This window comes from Gymnodraco acuticeps, unplaced genomic scaffold, assembly GCF_902827175.1.
Source record: "Gymnodraco acuticeps unplaced genomic scaffold, fGymAcu1.1, whole genome shotgun sequence".
Classification (NCBI taxonomy): domain Eukaryota; kingdom Metazoa; phylum Chordata; class Actinopteri; order Perciformes; family Bathydraconidae; genus Gymnodraco; species Gymnodraco acuticeps.
Window position 1 is genome coordinate 156,161 of NW_022990119.1, and position 17,716 is coordinate 173,876.

The following is a 17,716-nucleotide window of genomic DNA, read 5'->3' on the forward strand; positions in this document are numbered from 1 at the left end:
GCCCGTGGTTTGGTGAGGCTAACCCTGTAAGAATTTGGAATATAACAGTGATGTTCATGGTCAAATGGAAAATAAAGACATGTGAAAGCAGGTGTATGAGATGGTGGAGAAATGTACCTTGACGTCTCTGCCGAACTTTACTGTCCACTGACCTGGAGCAATGCGGTGCGCTAGGTCACTGTCAAAAGAAATGATAAGACATGGGAATTGATTTGGTGAAGGAACGCTATACACAATATAATTCATGTTTTTGGATTTCCTTACATTGAACTATTGCATGCCTTAAAAGAGGAAAGTTATGAAAGCCACTGAACGGGGCTAAAATAAAACAAACAAAAATACGTTTACCAGCCTCTGAACAAAGCTGAACTTGAAAACAACCTTTGAACAAGGCTTATAACAAAATGAATATTATAATTCATAGCATCCTGTTGCAGACTCTTTTTCTTTTGGTTCCACTAAGGACACTCCAGACTTTGTGGAAATGGAGATATATTATAAATGAATTTGATCAGATTCAGACCCCTGGTCTACAAGATGGTTACTGCAGTATTAGAATACTATAAACTATTTAGAACTCCCATACAAGCCACAGAACGGTGAGGGGGTAATCATGTTACAAAAACCTAAATATGTCCTTGTAGGAATTGTCCCCAAAGCCATCTGGCTTAAGAGGGTCGAGCAAATATAACTCTCTCTTTGCTGGCTTGATCACCTGTCAACCATTGACAAAATAGCTGAAATTAGACATAATCAAACACCAGAAGAAAACCACACAGCACAACTTATGTTCATTTTGTACATGCTGGTGAGATCATTTGGAACAGACTCACGCAAAGCAAATAGTGATCTGCCTTTCCTTGCTGCCGACTCCAGGCAGGGATGAAAACCATGTCCTTGGTGGCCAATTGGTCAGCCTAGTATTTTAAACAAGGGATTTTAAGTTGCTGTATATCAATTTCAAGAAACATAGGTCTCAAGCAACAGGAACTTACTGGAAAACTGGCCAACACGTCAGCTGTTTTGGACTTCCAGGTAGGAACCACATACATATCCACGATGTATATATCTTTGCCCTATATTGATAGTTTTTCAAAAAAAATGAAATCTTCATAGAAGTATGTTCAACAACAAGAGACAACCACACTTCACGAGATTGGAGTTTCACCACTAAACAGCTATTTAGAAAATATGTGTTATTCAAAAGAAAAAAGCAGGCCAATGATGTCTGTTGAAAACCGTACATGTCTTTGGGTGGCTTCTTGTACCATCTTCAGGCACGTGTTTCCAATCTGAAACAGTAACAACAGTAAGTTACCTGTGCCATTTATTTGAGACAAGATGAAGTTGGGAGGAAAGCTCAAGTATACCTACATTTGACTCCATGCACTGAGGAAGACCCAGGCTCCAAAAGTCCTCTCTGGTCAGGCACACATCACCCTCCTTCACAATGACCTCTGCTCCAGGCCTATTGTGGTCTAGCACATAGCTGAGCTGCAAATAACAGATTGCAAAAACATACTTCAAGCCAATAGAAAACATAGAAAAATTAAAATCAAAACAATGCACCTCCATCACTGTGCATGAAGTAAACATATATCTACCAGCTTGTCTTGAATCGGATGTAGATCCTTTGCGTATTTCGCACCAGAGAGGGCATACTGGTGGTCAGCAACTGACCCCTCCGAATCCAACTTCGGTTCAGCTGTTATTAGATAGACACAAAATAAACAGTATTATTGAAGTACCACACATGAAGTATACCTAAAATGTGTCCTTGTATTGATAATCAAAATACCTCTCAACATAGGCCTGATAAAGGGCTTCAGCTGAGACACATTCACACTCTGTCTCAGCTGAGCTCCTGTTGAGCTCAACAGGGTTGCCACACCCTTGTTGGTGATTGAGGAAACCACATAAGGGCCAAACCAGTTGCACTCCAGTTTTCCACCTTTTCGGCCCTCCTTCCTCTTATTCGCTCTTAGGACCTCATCTCCAACGTTAATCAGGAAAGATTTCACATTCTTTCCCTTGCGTTTTTCAAAAGAGATTTTCTGTCTCTGTTGTGCTATTTGGATGTTCTGGTAAATCTGAGAAAGATATGTAACAGTTATCATTTACAGTCCTTAACATACGCTTGCATTTTTTAGGAGTTATTATGTTTTAAATATTGCCATTTTATTCTCACCTTCGAGTGCAAATCTGCAATGGTTGCAGCCTTTGCCTCAAGCTGCTGTTCTGCCTCATCAGCAGGCACCAAAACAGAGGTATCATCCCTGTCATTGACTGTAGCATTTATAACACCCGGGACGCGAGGGTGCCTCCCAAACTGGGCAAAATAGGGCGTGCACTTGGTTGACCTCTGAAAGCATAAAAATTCCTTTTAGTATCTCTGTTGAGTATTGTTTCCATCTGCATTTGTTACAACATTGTACCTGCTTTGAGGTGTTAATGCTCGCCACAATGCCCCTCAGATGTAAATCCCAGTCATTCTGGTCCTCTCCACAGTACTTTGCAAGTGCTTTTTTTATGTTTTGGTTTGTACGCTCATCTTGGCCATTGCACTGGGGATGGTACGCTGAAGTGATGCAGTGTTTTACACCCAGTGCATCAAAAACACCACGGTTGACCTGCAGATGGTTTAGTGTACACCAATTACCAAATTACCTGAAAAATCGTATTACATTGTTACACATAACACATACACTGTATTAGATAGATTATTGTACCTCATTGACAAATTCCCGTCCTTGGTCGGTAATGATCTTCTCGACAAGACCGAAATCGAGAAGAATATTTACAATCTTTTTTGAGACCTCAACAGCTGTTTTGTGGTAGAGCGTTTTTGCTACCACCCACTTCGTGAACAGATCAGTCGCTGTTAGAATGTATCTGCAATATAAAATGCAGAATGTTGTAAATACATACAGAATCACTGTAAATGATTTCCTTTCTTTTTAAACCAGATTCTTCACGTTTAGAACCTTTAAAGGAGGTTACACATGCTTCAGCCCATCATGATAGTACCTTTTGCCCTTAGCAGTGGAGGGAAGTGGGCCAATGAGATCCACACATGTCTCACTCTGTTTCAATGTACACATACAACACATTTCTGTAGATCAATAATCAGTCAGTCAGTCAAAAACTCCCACCCATTTCTTCACGTCCTCCCGCATAGTGGACCAGTGGTACGTTGCCAAAACCTTCTCGGTGGTGCGCCTTCTCCCTGCATGACCTCCGGAACCCAGGTTATCATGGCACTCCTTCAGGACATTGATAATTTGGTCCTTGGTGCACACAACCATCCTCTCATTGTCCTTGTATGTGTAGTACAAATCTCCAGCTGGCACAACAGGAACAACAAAACAATCATTTAGACATGTGTAGAGATGACATTATGACTAAAAGCTGTTCAAGAAATCCAGTGGCAAATGTGGTTTAGACGTAACAACTACAGTAATGTAAAGTGTGTATAAAAAGAAAAAGGAGAAACAAGCTGTGGAGTCCTTGCGATTTACTGAAAAATGTTGGAATTGCAATATGATAAACCATTAGAGGTATGATCACTTTTGCACCAAAAAACACCATTAGATAAATAGATAGATAGATATATACTTTATTGATCCCTATAAGTAAAGGGATGTGATGATGTCACATGTACAGGGGGTTTATACCTCATAATAAAAACGTATGTTCGTGACTTAACCATGGTCTTATTCTGTTACTTACCTTTGATCAGGTATTGTTTGGATGCCCTCCGAATTAACGCCTTCCTTTTATCATGCTTTTCAGCGGCGATGGTGAGATTGTGGTAACCACCATTGAGCACGTACTGCTTTATCTCAGCATAAAAGCTCTCCATTTCTGTCATGAAAGTTAAAATGGTCGCGGTAATTATGGGGAAGCGGAGGGATCTAGATCGTTCACACATAACAAGCTGTACCGAGTTCCTCCGGCTGCAGTTCCGCAGACGGCCGGTGTGTGGCAGCATAGCGCTGGGAGCAGAGGGAGGTGAGTATATGACGGATATGACGGATGACGGATGCGACGGAAATACACCCGAACATATTTGGTAGGCCGAACATATCTGGTACTGACACCGGTCTCAAGTCAGCACCACTGCAGACTCGCTGTTTGAGGGCTTGATAGCCCACTCCCCCTCCACACTCGTTGCTTTGGAACAGCCCTCAATATGGCGGACCCTCCGCGTGAATGCGCAAACGGAGGGGTAGGGTGTAGGGGGCGGTTTGGGAATGGGCCTCATAGCCGCGGGAAGTAGGGGTGCTGCAGCACCCCCTGTTGGCGAGTGGTGTACATTTGAAAAACTGAGTGACCACCTAAATAAAAATGATTAAACTACATAAAATAGTTATGATTTTACTTAAAATAAAATTAGCTGTATACAGTAGCATATAATAGTCATAGTATATATTTGTATATATCAGGTGGCTTGAATTTATTTTCCAAATAAGTAAAATCCGAGTCATCTAGGTCGTAGGTCGTGGGAGAGTGACGTAATTGACGCGACACACACTGCAGAGTGACAACTTTGGCGCAAAAAAGGATTTTGGATTTTTTTCTCCAACAAACAATGCAATAAAAAGAGTGGACCACCAGCTACTCCTCAGCCCACCACCTCTACAAGTAGAGTAATATGACACAGAAGAGACTGACACATCTGACTTTAATGCATGTCCATAGTAACATTTTGGACAATGTGGATGTATCTGCTCTAATGAGGGTCTTCATTAGTGCCACCCCAGGCTACATTTGGAGTTTTGTGAAGCCCCAACACAAGGTAAGACGATATGTTTCCTTTAATGCTGCTGCCGCTGTGCAGTGTTTTGCCTTGTCAATCAGTTACAATTGAATTCATAGTTTTATTAATATTGTAAATAATATTTTCTGACTATTTGTAATGTTATGTAGGTTTGTAAGACCCATAGTTAGCATGTGGGCATGTGCAGCTGTTGCTAAGTGATGTAGGTCTATAATGGTTTATTAAAGTTAAGGCGAGACACCCCAGGTGAATAGGGTAATTTCTCCAGTTAATTACCTACAATAAGGCAATTGTTTCTTATATTACAAGTTTTCTGAATATGCAAATTCCCATTATCTCATTACATTTGCGCATATTTTAACACATTTCAGGAACCGAAATCTGAACTTTGGATAAAGCCAGGTTCAAAATTCTCGTTTCATTTTGTAGTCATATTAGCATCAAAGGCTTTTACAGAAGGGATATTGGATATCTCTTTTTATCACTCCATAAATCAGAAAATACTGTCAACAGCCCTAAAATATCAATTTTCGCCATGTTTCTAGGTATACAATCTTATATAATTCAGGCTATGAATGATATATGAACAAACCCTTCTGTAAAAGCCTTCATAATATTGATAGGAATATAACTGGAAGGTTTGGTGTATGTAAGCGCAACTGAAGTTGACATTTCGGACTCAGAGTAGGAGAAAAAACTCATTTTGAGAAAACGAACTTTAAAGATTGCAGTGAGGCGCTAGCTAAACCCTCCTGTTCTCTGGATGACAGCTTGCGCCTCGACGCACTCCGTGAAGGTATTTCATGTTTGGGGTCATTTGTGTTTTGTATAACCTTGCTTCGTGCAAGTGACAATTGTTGTTGTATTCTCTGTGAACGTTTTTTTCGCCGTTCTTTTGTCATTTTGAGATTTACATTTCTAGCGGAAAGCTAACCAGGAAGTGTTTTAGCACACCACGTGATGCATCTGAACGAATCACGTTGTCAGCAATTGACACCAGCCAATGAGATTTTGTTTCTTGGTTTAAGACCCTTTTGTGCTTTCACGATTGGTTGCTGATACAAAGGAAATGACCATATTTGGATCCGATGAGATCATTGTGCAGGAGAGACTATGAAGGTAGATATTTCCTTCTGCTCACCGAAACCTGGCAACAGCCCGATGACTTCTTCTCCCTCAACCAAACATCCCCCCCTGACTTTAAATACATCACTAAACCCCGCCCCTCCCGCCGTGGTGGCGGCCTTGCTGTAATCCACAATCAGAACATCCAGATCACAGAACTAACCCTCCCCTCAGTATCATCCTTTGAATTCATTGCCTTCAAAGCCCCTCCCTCACTGACAGTCATCCTCATCTACCGGCCTCCTAAACCTCATCCCTCCTTCCTCTCCGATTTCACTGAATTCCTCACACTTGCCTCATCCCTCTCTCAACGTCTGTTACTACTTGGTGACCTCAACATTCACATTGACTCACCCACCTGCAAGCTGGCATCCGAATTCACAACCCTACTTGACAATTTCTCTATCACCCAACTAGGGCTGAGCGATTTTTTCGGTTTTAACGATTAATTTGCATTTTTACTTTCCTACGGTTTGTGAAATGGCTGAACCGAAAAATCGCGATTTAAAAACATTTCTAGACTCCGCAGATTTGTTTTGCTTTAAGGGACTCCGTAGTAGCTTACTCTCTCACTTTCCAGAACGCGCACACAACTCAGCCACATTGCCTGTGACTACCCGATCTGCAGCTCTGTGTACACATAAACACTTAAATTATTCAATACATCCTTTGTACTGAAGTATTCAAGAGTAAATAAAGTAAATAAAGTTTAATATAAATGATTTGCTGTGGCCAATTGTTTTCATTGCATTTACAGACCCGTGTAAATCTCTGATACCACCCAATGAATGCATTGACTTGCTTGTAGAACCACGCTACACAAAACAGATAGCAACACCTATACAAACTATTTTTTTTAAAAAGGGGCTACTGTATCGACCTATATAAAGTATATAAATATTATTATTTTTTCAAAATACCAAAAATATCTTGCATTTTAGCCATGCCTCATTTCGCTCCATTTGCTTTTTCCAGCGCTGTTTTTGCAGGGGGCTGATTCTGTGAGCTGCAGCTGACCACGCCCCCCTGCAGGAGAGGGGAGCGTGCTCTGAGATCAGCTGCTGGGCGGTCTGTAGAGGGGGAGGAAAAGAGATCTCGGTCCTCCGTGTTTTATTCTTATAGAAGTAAGAAGAGAAGTAATGGGGCAGAAACCCTCCTTTTTACGCAGCAGTCCAGACATAGACATCAAACGGCGACACATATTCAGTGTGCAGTTACTTTGGCATTAGGGCAGGGATATCTAGATACTTCCCAAGGTTTGACACAATGAATTGTGCAACTTTTAAAGCAAGCAACGATGTTTTCAAATCTGTAATCAAAAAGCTCCTCAAAAACACTATCGAAGCAGTTCCTGCCGTTGCTACGTTAGTTCAAACAGTAACAACGGACTATTTTTCTTAGCGGATGCTTGTCAATTTAAATCAATACATAAAACTATTTTTTAAGTCAATAAAATCATTTTCTAAATCCATAAAAGCATTTCAATTAATATTGGGAGTCATGTCGTTACTTTGTTGAGAATGTGGCCATGTGTAATAAGCGGGATAATGTGCACATTGCATAATGTGCCTTCATGCCGATCTAGATCCCTCCGCAAAAAAAACGTCTCGTTCGCGGGCGAGAGCCGGCTCCCGTCGTTCACTTAAAAGAGCCTTGGTCTGGTTTGTTTAGAAAAAAACAGAAAAAAATCGAGGTTTAAATCGAGGTTTAAATCGAAAATTGTCCATTAGTTAGAAAAAAAATCGCGATTTTATTTTTAGGCCAAATCGCGCAGCCCTACACCCAACATGTCACCTTCCCCACCCATGACAAAGGACACATTCTTGATCTCGTCTGCTCTACCAACCTCCCAGTGATTGACCTCCACCCTTGCCCATTTCCCCTCTCCGACCACAAACTCATACAATTCACCATTGCCCCCCCCACCCGAAACCCCTGCCCACCCAGAAACATCACCTTCCGTAATCTACACTCCATTGACCATAACCATCTCTCCGAACTGCTATCATCTAATCTCCCCCTGCACGCAACCCTCAGCTCACCTGATGATCTGCTCAACCACCTCAACTCCACCCTACTCACCTCCCTCAACACTTTAGCCCCCCTCAAAAATAAAACTTACTTTCAAGACCTCCTCACCCTGGTTCACACCCGCACTGCGTAAAATGAAGCAGCGAGGCCGCCAACTTGAACGTCTTTCAAAGAAATCATCCCTCACAGTCCATTACATAAGCTACAAACTCCATCTCAATGCATACAAAGATGCTCTTATTGCCGCTAAATCTGCCTACCTCTCCAACATCTTCATTGACCCCTCCCGTAACCCCAGGACCCTCTTTTCCACAGTTAACAAGCTCTTCAAAGCCCGTGCTGATAACCTCCCTACTTCTACTTCCGCTACTTGCAGCTCATTCCTCCAGTTTTTCGCAGACAAAATTAACGCCATTAACCACTCCTTCTCAGCTCCATCTGACATACAAGCATCTCCCCCAACCTCCACCACGACCATTTCTCCCCCCATCTCCCTCGACCTCCTGACTCCTCCCCAGCGCCGCCTCTCCCAGTTCAACCTGGTTACCCCACTTGAAATACTCCATCTGATCGGTTCCTCAAATCCCACAACCTGCTCCCTTGACCCTCTACCCACTCCTCTTCTGAAGTCCTGCCTCCCCGTCCTCTGCCCCTATCTTGCTAACCTTTTCAACTCCTCGCTGTCCCATGGAACCGTCCCCTCTGCCTTCAAAACTGCTGCCGTTACTCCAATCCTCAAAAAACCTGGTCTTGATCCCTCCTCCCTCACTAATTACCGCCCTATCTCCAACCTACCATTCCTCTCAAAAACTCTTGAACGCATTGTAGCCAAACAAATTCACTGCCATCTCCAAACCAACCAGCTTTATGAACCCCTTCAGTCTGGATTTCATCCTCACCACAGTACAGAAACTGCACTCGTCAAAGTCCTCAATGACCTCCTCACCTCTGCTGACACTGGTTCCCTCAATATTCTCATGCTCCTCGACCTGAGTGCAGCCTTCGATACCGTGAGCCACAACATCCTGCTCACCCGACTCAGGGACATTGGTATTGAAGGTATTGCAATCAGATGGCTCCAGTCCTACCTCACTGAACGATCCCACTTCATCTCCCTCCCAAACCATTCCTCTGCCACAGCTTCAGTCACCCAAGGCGTTCCTCAAGGATCAGTACTTGGCCCCCTCCTCTTCATCATTTACATCCTCCCCCTCGGTCAGATACTCCGCCACTTCAACCTCGACTTCCACTTCTATGCTGATGACACTCAGATCTACCTCAGCACCAAATCCCTCCATGACCCACCCCTTACCCACATCGATTCCTGTCTGACAGCTATTAAAACTTGGATGCAACATAACCTCCTCAAACTGAACAGCAACAAAACAGAACTCCTCCTAATCGGCTCCATATCCACCCTCAGCAAGGTCACTAACATAACACTCACCATCGATGGCACCATTGTTTCCCCCTCCAATCAGGCACGCAACCTTGGCGTAATCTTTGACCCCACCCTCTCCCTCGAACCTCACATCCGCCAAACAGTCAAAACCTCATTTTTCCACCTCCGCAATATTGCAAAAATCCTACCCTCTCTCACCCGCCCCGCAGCCGAACGACTAATCCATGCCTTCATTTCCTCCCGCCTCGACTACTGCAACTCACTTCTTTACGGCATCAGCACTACATCCCTCAACAGACTCCAACGGGTTCAAAATGCAGCTGCACGTCTCCTCACGCATACCAAATCATGGCATCACATCACCCCAGTCCTCAAAGACCTCCACTGGCTTCCTGTCTCCCATCGCATCAACTACAAAATTCTGGTCCTCACCTACAAAGCCCTCCACCATCTGGCCCCCCCTTATCTCACAAACCTTCTCACTCCTTATCAACCTCCACGGTCCCTCAGATCCACCGCAGCCGGACTCCTATCCATTCCCACATCCACACTCTGCAGCTTTGGGGACAGAGCCTTCTCAGTGGCAGCTCCTAGGCTCTGGAATTCCCTCCCCCAAGATCTCCGTGACTCTGAGTCCCTCACAGTCTTTCAGTCCCGCCTCAAAACACATCTTTTCAACTCTGTCTACCCATAAGCCCCCCCCCCCTCTCAATCAACTTCCTCTTGACTGCCTTTTTATTTTTTACTTACTTGTTTGCCTGTCCTTGTTTGTCTACCCTCATACTGTAAAGCGTCTTTGAGTTGTGAAAAGCGCTATATAAATAAAAATGCATTATTATTATTATATGGTGCAAAATGCGAGAGCGTGAAAACCTGATGTGAGCACTTGCAGAAAAAAAATCTGAGTTTGTGTGCATACATTTACACTTGAATAAAATATCCACGTAACTGTGAACCAAATGTACACTTGAATAAAATATCCACGTAACTGTGAACCAAATGTACACTTGTATAAAATATCCACGTAACTGTGAACCAAATTTGAAGTCACAGAAGAAAAACAAAAGTTTTGTAGCTTGTAGAAAAAAAATGAACTTAGTTATGAAATGTTCACTTGCAGAAAGATACATATTTTTAAAATATATTTTCCATTACAACTGCAACTTTATTTATTACAACCTCTCAAATCAGTCATTACAACTTGACGAATCTGCTCTGTGGCAGTATAAATCGACGAATCTGCGGTCTTGACTTTTGCTACACTTGAGATAAATGTGTTGCAAAAGTAATTTTCACCTGTAGATGTGGGGGAGGGAGGGGGGTTGGAGCGAAGGGGCTAACGGGACTAACGGTTCGTGTCGCTACCAGTCCGCTGACATGGCGCATCAATCAACGGTACATTTTGCCCATTACTTGCCCAGTATTACTTTGAGTATTATTATTGTGATTGAGGATTAAATCCGCTTTGAAGACCACCATTTTATATCGTGCAGTTTAGCGGCAAAATAACGTCAGTCAGCCAGCTAACGCTAGCTTTGTTGAGTTTATGCTAGCTAAAGAAGTAGTGGTTGTAGTCTACAGCAGTAATTAATATATTATAGCCTACTGCTTTGGCACTAACGGTTGATAACCGTTTATGAAAATAAAACCAATTGAACTGTACTGAAATAATGACAAGTTTTATAATTGTCTTGGGCTCCTGCTGTGTTTTTAAAGCCTTTGTAAATTATCCATGCTATTTTCTATTTAGCTAACGTCGAAGTAGTGTATGTGAAATCAGCCTCACAATAAGATGTGTGTATATTACAATTATTAATATCATATTTCAAGATGATTACTTAGATATTACAATATGGTTGGTTGAGCTGGAGTTCATTATTGAGCTTACACATTAACGTCACAGTCATCTGAAGAACGAACCCAAACCTTGTTGTTTTTATTAATTGCATTACCAAATTGATATCAAATAAACAGTAAGCATTGGTAACACAACTTCCAAAGTTACAGTAAAATAAAAAGGACCCTGACTCGGACAATACACAATCCAACATGTTCAACAGAAGAGAATCAGTTATATTGTTTGTACACATGGTACTTTACATATATCTGTTTGTTTAAGGTGTCCAGGTGATGCAGACAGGCTGGACCAGAGAGTGAGAGACAGAACTGGACTCCTCACAGCAGTGAACTTCAGCACAGGTACAAAGACTCTTTTTTCATACTGTACAAAGAATCAAGAAAGATATTGGTTTAAATGAATGAAGTATTGACTTGAATACACTGATATACATTCCATTAAACAATACTAAATACTAGATCACCTACACATCAGTGAAGTTGAGGTTTTTTTCCATGCAAAAGGTTACATTTAGATGTTAACAAGCAATATGACTTTGTCAGCTTTCTAATTTAATGTATTGAAGGCAAAGATATTTAACACATAGTGAGAACTGCTACTATTTATCTCTCAATATTGTCTGAAAAAAACGTGGTAAAAGTTATTCTTTCAGTGAGACAACAGAGCAAGCTTCTACAGTTGCACTACGTTTTGATAACAGTTCAATATTATTTTGATAATAACTAGTGCTGTCAAAATTATCGCGTTAACGGCGGTAATTAATTTTTTGAATTAATTGCGTTAAAATATTTAACGCATTTAACGCATGTGCAGAATGGCCCGCCCCATACGTGCCACCAGTGGCAGCGCCAGGGTATGGCTGGGGTAGGCTACACCCATACCAAGAAATGGCTTAGCCCCACCATGAAAAATGATGTTAAAGTAAGCAAAATAAAGTCTGCCAACTCGCGCGGAGTAAATTGCACAGACAGCAGTTAGTAAGATTGATTTCAGTAGCCACGGTTTTGAAAACTTTTGTCACGTAGTGATCGTCTTCTCAATAGAACATCTTTGATAACGGCGTGGTGTTGTTGCAGGAAGTCCCGACGGAGAATACTTTTACTGTAGTACAGGCCAGGGGTGCACATAACTGGTACGCAGGTTATGTGCGTAATCTGAAATGCGTACCGTCACTTGTGTCACAAAGCGCATTTGCGTACCGACGTACTTGTGAAGCTTTTCCAGAAGGCGGTTAGATCACCGGACGACAGAGTCGGTCTCCGTGTGCACAGACAGGGCTGCTGTTAACGTCGGTCTGTACAACGGAATTGTGCCAAAACTACGCCAACCGGCTGCGGAGGGAGACTCCCCCCCCCTTCACTGGAGAACTGCGCTAAAACAGCTGATCACAACGTTCACACTCTGTGGTCATGAAGTACTCCACGAGCCGCCGCCCCCCCCCCCTCTGTCGACTTTCCTGAAGTACTCCCCCATTGATAGAAATCAACACGTAATGAAATAAGACCCCACGGTTTGATGATTGATAGGTGTGTGGGTTGTCTTTCATTTTGACACACAGAAAAATGTTATAATAAACATAGATACTGTATGTTAAATGGATATATCCGCCTTCTTTCATTTATCTTTCCATTCCCACAACAATATGCATAAATAAATGGCATATTTTGGAAAATAGTTAGAATGGTGATTAATCATGATTAATTAATTTTTAAGCTGTGATTAATCTGATTAAAAATTGTAATCGTTTGACAGCCCTAATAATAACATATATTTCAATGTTGATGAATTTCATACTGTTCATTTATAATCTGATTACAATTAAAAAATAATTATATCAACAGCCCCTAAACACACAAACACACCTATTTCATAAATAACACACTTGTTCTGCAATAATGTTTTATGTTTCCTGTAATTTTTGTTAGGGAAGGACATGCCTGAAAGACACGACATATTCTCCTTCTCTGAGGGTCAAGAAGAACATCCAAGAGGAACATTAAATGCTGATGTTATGAGATTTTAAGACCAGTACAGGACATTCACTAAGAAACTACTTTTATTGTGAAAACAAAGATCTGCACACCGAATATTTTTGTAGTCTATCAGGACCATCATTTGTTTGTGACGCTGCCTGCACCTCAGAGAAGGGGTGGTTATAGTCAGGCTTATAAAGTATGGCGAAAAACACAGTCAGCTGATGGGATGCATCTATTTCCACATCTACACTCCATCAGCTGATTATTTCTATTTGCCTCACTTTATGAGCTTCACATCACTTGTGCCTTGTATCGCAGAGTTTGCAACATCACAAATAAATGGGGCCAATCTTCAGTCAGATGTGAATGTGTAATCTAACATTTTCAGTAAGAATAATGGACAAAAGGAGTGCAAATACAAATACAATTTATTGAAATGTGAACCAAAAGTTAATCAAATGTTTTAAATAAAAAGCACATATGGACAGAAGGTGTAAACCTATTAAATGTATAAGTAAACACATTTAGTCAAATAAAGTGACCGACTAGGCCTGTGCAGTTGGTATCAGCTTTGCCCAGCATGGGCTCCTCCATCAGGCCAGGTCCTCCTCGCTGAGGAAAAACCCTCAGTCCTCTCCAAACCAACAGACAGGACGTCCATCACACGGAGGTTTCTCCCTGAAGTCTCTGCAGCTCTCTGGACACCACGCTGTCTCAATCCGTCCACACTGAATATCAAGGCTGTGCATCTTCACTGGTCTCACGATTCGATTCGCTTTACGATTATCCTGTCAACGATTCGATTCGATTCGATTCAATTCGATATCCCGATGCATCCCAATGCATCACGATTCATACCAATGCGTTGCATCCTCAATTTTCTATATTACTGCACATGGCTTATTTTTCATCAATGCATACATGCAGTAAATACATATGAACTCTCTTTTTATTATTTAGAAAGTGCTTCAGAAATCAATAACATAAATGTCTTGACATTCATTTATAAACCAAAATAAATGAATTGTATAGGTCTAGCCTCCCTATATCTGTGTGTGAAGTTGTTCCATCCTCAAAAACAAAAAAATAATGCTTCTGCAGTCTAGCTGCAGCTTCTAGCAACGGTCTTCTGTTAAAAAAAGGACACTGAATGTGGCATCACACACAGGACTTGAGTCTGAACATAGCAGACAACAGGAGTATTTACAACAGCATAACAACTAAAATACTGCATGTGGGTGCACACTTACATTCTCTGTCTTACTGTTACATAAATCCCATGAATGTATGAGATTAAGTTAGCTTCATTATATCTCAGTGATTAAGTGAATAATAAAGTTTATATCGGGTCACTATCAGCCTGTCACTCATTATTTTCAGGGAGGGGGCGGGGTTTGGAGGAACGGAGAGGAGACGGTGATCGCGGAAGCTTTTTTCCTCCTGCCTTCACAAACTTTACACACGTATATATCGTCTAAAAATTGCTAGAGGACATTCATACTTTGCAATCCAAGACTTAATTAAATCCACCAAAAACCTGACATGATTGTAACGAGATTATTTTTGAAAAAAATCCCTGTGCCGCAGCGACACGGAGTGATTCAGAGCGGGTCCTTCTGCTGTTGGTTCTGGACTGGTGGTGTTGTGTTGGTGGATAAAGCAGACTGCTCCGTGTTTGGTGTTGCTGTGCCGCTGTCACGTCTTTTCCCTGATCTCTGCGTCACCGACCGATTTGATATTAAAGTGACAGAAAAAAAAACGTTATAGTAAAGCCGCGGCCGGAAAATCAGGAAGCAACGATACTACGCTATAACCGATTATCTTCCGTCACTTCATCGATACCGAATCGTCCACGTCCGCATCGCAATGCATCGTAGAAACGATTATTTTCAACACCCCTACTGAATATGAGAGGGGGAAAATGAAAATAATAAATCCTTTAGACAATAAGAAACATAAAGTTGACTGTTGAGTTGCTCAGTTTTTTTAGATTGTCAATACTATTACTGTATAACTAATATCTCAGGTTAAGAGGCACATTCAAATAAAGATTGGTCTTTAAATACATGTTGTCTTTTGAATTGTTTGTCTAAAGTCAAGGATCTAGAACTGGTACTTAGTTTTAATGATACAGTCTGGTTATTATGCTGTTTGGAGGAGGCCTCACAGGTAAGAGCACTAACTAGCTACCATCACATGTACCTTAGCTTGACTTAAATGTATTAAACGTATAGTTCAGTGATGGCAAAATATAAATAACTAATGTCATGCAAACATATTCATATTTGCTTGATTCCAGAGTTGAATTTAGCACAATTGCATACAAACGTTACGGGATTTTAAGATTCTGAAGTCTTCGTTCTAAATATCATGGATAGCATGGATAATTTACAAAGGCTTTAAAAACACAGCAGGAGCCCAAGACAATTATAAAACGTATCATTATTTCAGTACAGTTCAATTGGTTTTATTTTCATAAACGGTTATCAACCGTTAGTGCCAAAGCAGTAGGCTATAATATATTAATTACTGCTGTAGACTACAACCACTACTTCTTTAGCTAGCATAAACTCAACAAAGCTAGCGTTAGCTGGCTGACTGACGTTATTTTGCCGCTAAACTGCACGATATAAAACGGTGGTCTTCAAAGCGGATTTAATCCTCAATCACAATAATAATACTCAAAGTAATACTGGGCAAGTAATGGGCAAAACTTACCGTTGATTGATGCACCATGTCAGCGGACTGGTAGCGACACGAACCGTTAGCCCCGCAGTCATCCGGTTCGACGTGACTGACTGACTGTGGCTGTGACTGTGTGACTGACCCGAGCCTCGTTGTTCTGATAGCTCCGCCCCTTCGCTCCAACCCCCCTCCCTCCCCCCACATCTACAGGTGAAAATTACTTTTGCAACACATTTATCGCAAGATGTGTAGCAAAAGTCAAGACCGCAGATTCGTCGATTTATACTGCCACAGAGCAGATTCGTCAAGTTGTAATGACTGATTTGAGAGGTTGTAATAAATAAAGTTGCAGTTGTAATGGAAAATATATTTAAAAAATATGTATTTTTCTGCAAGTGAACATTTCATCACTAAGTTCATTTTTTTTCTACAAGCTACAAAACTTTTTTTTTCTTCTGTGACTTCAAATTTGGTTCACAGTTACGTGGATATTTTATACAAGTGTACATTTGGTTCACAGTTACGTGGATATTTTATACAAGTGTAAATGTATGCACACAAGCTCAGATTTTTTTTCTGCAAGTGCTCACATCAGGTTTTACACACTCTCGCATTTTGCACCATATCTACCTTCATAAGAGACGGAGCTTTTCCAACGATGACATTGTGCAAACAGCGATCGCGGTACTTTATGTTACGTTAGAAATGCTAACTTTTGGTGAATTTAAGAGAAATCTCAAGACGCAAATAGACAAACTATAGTAAAATGAACACTTACATCTGTATTTTGTACGTTTTCCTTCCAAAAGCCTGAAAGAAAACATGTTATGGAATCAAAATAGCACAACATCTCAAAATGTACCAGTGCATAAAAAACTATGTTTTTGCCTGCCGTGTCTCGCCTTTAACAAACAATTTATGCGGCTCGTATCGCTGACAGCCGGGCCCGGCCCGGCACCTCCTTTAAAAAAAAAATGTAAACGGCTCCATCCCCACTTTTGGCAGCACCCCCTGAGCAAAATGACTTCCCGCGGCTATGCGTATACTTCCACCCGAAGTCCCCGGCTGGAAGTCCCCGGAGTTGGGGACTGGAGCCTTCCGAGTAAATCGCCAGAACGCCGACACCTCCTCATCTCCACCGCTCCCATGTTTTCTTTTGTGTTGCCATAAGTTAGTGTCTCTGCGCTTGTGCGCTGGGCTAATGCTAATAATGGTAATGCAAGGAAAAGAAAATGGCGGCTTCACCAAACGTTTTAGGAGTTTTACGGGGCGTGGTTTGCAATCCGCCCAGCCAATCAGACATAGGAACCTTTTTCTCCCACGAAAGTACCTGCTCTCTAGCAGGGACTGAAAAGGGGTGAAAAGGTTCTCATGAACTAAGTTCTAGTTCCAGATTTTTTTGGTGTGAACGCACATTTTCGGAACTGTATCGGAACTATACTGGGAAAAGTACTCCGGTGTGAAAGCGCCTGATGACTGTAACCAAGACAAGCTTTTGAAAAAAAGCCCTTCATTTGCTGACATTATTTTAGCCTCTAGGGAGCTCAGGACCAAGCTCCCCTATTATGCAAAATCCACTTTGTCATATCTTTTCTACATACACATGTGTTAAAAGACTCAGGAAAGGAGTTTCAGGAAAAAAGATTCTCTCTTTTTTTCCTGATCCATTTATATAAGAACCTGTCTGAAAATCAGCTGATCAGATTTTGGTCACTTTGTGATGTGATGTTTTTTGGGATGTGTAGCCAATAACCAACCAAGGTAACCCCCCCCCCCCCCTTATCAACTGAATCTCCTCCTAGAACACCATTGTGTTTTTTAAACCAATCATCTCTCAGAGGGGCGTGGCCAGCAGCAGC

The 17,716-nt window shown here is 41.6% G+C and overlaps 1 long non-coding RNA gene across 1 annotated transcript; it reads right to left on the reverse strand.

The window, feature by feature from the left end:
- Positions 1–2,566: 2,566 nt before the first annotated feature.
- LOC117546366 lies at positions 2,567–3,213 on the reverse strand. The gene is made up of 3 exons (XR_004568998.1): positions 3,153–3,213; positions 2,730–2,892; positions 2,567–2,630 (listed from the first exon to the last, which is right to left on the reverse strand). It is a non-coding gene; the product is annotated as an uncharacterized LOC117546366 (long non-coding RNA).
- Positions 3,214–17,716: the final 14,503 nt, after the last annotated feature.